The following is a 2,500-nucleotide window of genomic DNA, read 5'->3' on the forward strand; positions in this document are numbered from 1 at the left end:
TCTCTCTCTCTCACTCTCTCTCTATCGCGCTCTCTCTCTCTCTCTCTCTCTCTCTCTCTCTCTCTCTCTCTCTCTCTCTTTCTCTCTCCATATATTTATATACATACATACACGCCGTGACATGTCATCATACATGACATGACACAACGTGATGTAAAATCATATCACACGACATGATATCTCAACATGTTCTGCTTGCATCTATGACATATACGACATACGCATATACGCCCTCCTATGACACTATTTGTCATAGGAAGATTCTTCCTATGACAAATATTGTCGATTCAACTTCGTTCCGCTTTACAGCTCAAATTCACTGCTTGCGTTCATAATAGCGCTCCTAAACTCCCATGATGCGCACAACACATACAACAATATTTGTCATAGGAAGAATCTTCCTATGACAAATAGTGTCACAGGATATGCGTATGTCGTATTTGTCCTAAATGCTAGCAGAACAGGTTGATGATATCTGGTATCGATGGAGGGGAGGTATACAGCATACTACATTAGGAATCACTGTCAGTTAACGTGTCTCTCTCACGCTACCTTTTACTACCATGCAGGAGAACACGATGTGGAGGCGGGGGCGACAGAGGAAACCATGTTTGGTGCCGGCTTCTCCGATAAAGCAATCAGGAGAGGTGAGAGATAATCGATTATCACAATCACGGCGCCAAAATCAATAATTCTATTAATCAATAATAAATATATTTAAAAAAATATACTAATAACGTATTGTTCCATCTAATTTTCTATAGTTGATTAACTCGCTTAAACAAAATATTAATTCAAAATTAAAATTAAATATGTAAATAAATATCACGAGATTGCCGTTACCAACCGTGCGTTGCCATATATGTAAATATCATCTTGGCTGTAACAACCTATTCCTTATGAAATCATGCTGTCACTGTTTCCTCATCTTTCTCTCCCCCCCCCTCTCTCTCTCGCTCCTTCTCTCTCTCCTCTGCCTACTCATCTCGCTATCCTCTCTTGCTCCTCTCTCCCTCCCTTCTCTCTCCCTCTCGCTCTCTCTCTCTCTCTCTCTTTCCCCTCCCTTTCAAACATATCTATCTCGCTTCTTCTCTTTTCTCTTCCTCCCCACCTACCCTCCTCTCCACTTATTCCCATCCTTCCCACCTATCCCCTTGTCTCCACTTATCCCCATCCTCCACCTCCTCTCTCGCCCTCCTCTCTCCATCTCGCGTCTTCCTTTCCTCTCACACATATGTATCCTTCTCCTCCTCCTCCTCCTCTTCGCTCCTCCTTCTCCTCTCTTCCCCTTCCTCTCTCCATCTCGCCTCTCCCTCCCTCTCACACATATGTATCTCCTCCTCCTCTTCCTCCTCTCCTCTTCCTCCTCATCCCCTCCTCTTCTCTCCCTTCCGCCCTCCTCTCTCAACTCGCTTCTTCCTCCCTCTCACACATAAGCAGCCTTCTCCTCCTCCTCCCCTCTTCCTCCTCCTTCTCCTCCTCTCCTCCTCTCTCTCGGCCCCCCTCTCTCCACTCTCTATCTTGTCGCAGGTTTCTATCAGCCGGCAAGGTATTTACACCCTCTGGACGGGCAACTCAGTTCATTACATTCGAATTAATCTCCGTGCGTCTTCGTTTTCTCGTAAAGTGCTTCCGGCCGTGATCGATTTTCGGATATGCTTCCGCGGTCACTTCCCGGGATATCGCCAAAGCACTTCGCGAATATCTCCCTGAGTCACTTCGGCGATAAGTTCCGGGTCGAACGCTCCGGTAGCGCTCCTCGAATTTCTCCCTGACTTCCGGCGCACACCGAAAGTTACCTGCGCTAACGCTGCCGTCGAAAGGGTTATCCTGGCTGGTAGATAGCCCTTTCATATATCTAGTTTATAGATCTAGCGATTTCTGATGTTCTACCGATAGTAGGCCTACGTTTATTAAAAATGTTGCTACCAAAGGCCGACCACACCGGCCTTACGATATCTAATTGTGTAATGTTCCTTCGTCGTTCAGACGCCGAGCATGGCCTGCCATTTTTTAGACAAAAAACTGCCATCTTGTCTAAATTAAGCTACACTGCAGTGCTGCCCACGCCTTTTCCCTACCTGCCTATGCCTTTCCCTTGACCTTTGTCAAATCCCTTTCTCATTAAGATTCGGCTGAGTGTTCGCATCTTGTTGAAGCTTCCTCGTCTTTCACTCTCTCTCTCGCCTCTCTCCTCTCTCTCTCTCTCATCTCTCTCTCGCTCTCTCTGCTCTTTCTCTCTCTCTCTCTCTCTGCTCTCTCTCTCTCTCTCTCCTCCCTCTCTCTCTCTCTCTCTCTCTCTCTCTTTCGCTCTCGCTCTCCTCTTCTCTCTCTTTCTCCCTCTCTCTCTCGCTCTCGCCTCTCTCTCTCTCGCGCGCGCTTTCTCTTTCGCTCTCTTCTCTCTTCTCGTTCTCTCTCTTCCCCACCCCTCTCCTCTCTCTCACTCTCTCTCTCTCTCTTTCTCTCTCTCTCTCGTCCTCTCTTTCTCTCTCTCGCTCTC

This window comes from Priapulus caudatus, unplaced genomic scaffold (assembly GCF_000485595.1).
Source record: "Priapulus caudatus unplaced genomic scaffold, Priapulus_caudatus-5.0.1 Scaffold2813, whole genome shotgun sequence".
NCBI lineage: Eukaryota > Metazoa > Priapulida > Priapulimorpha > Priapulimorphida > Priapulidae > Priapulus > Priapulus caudatus.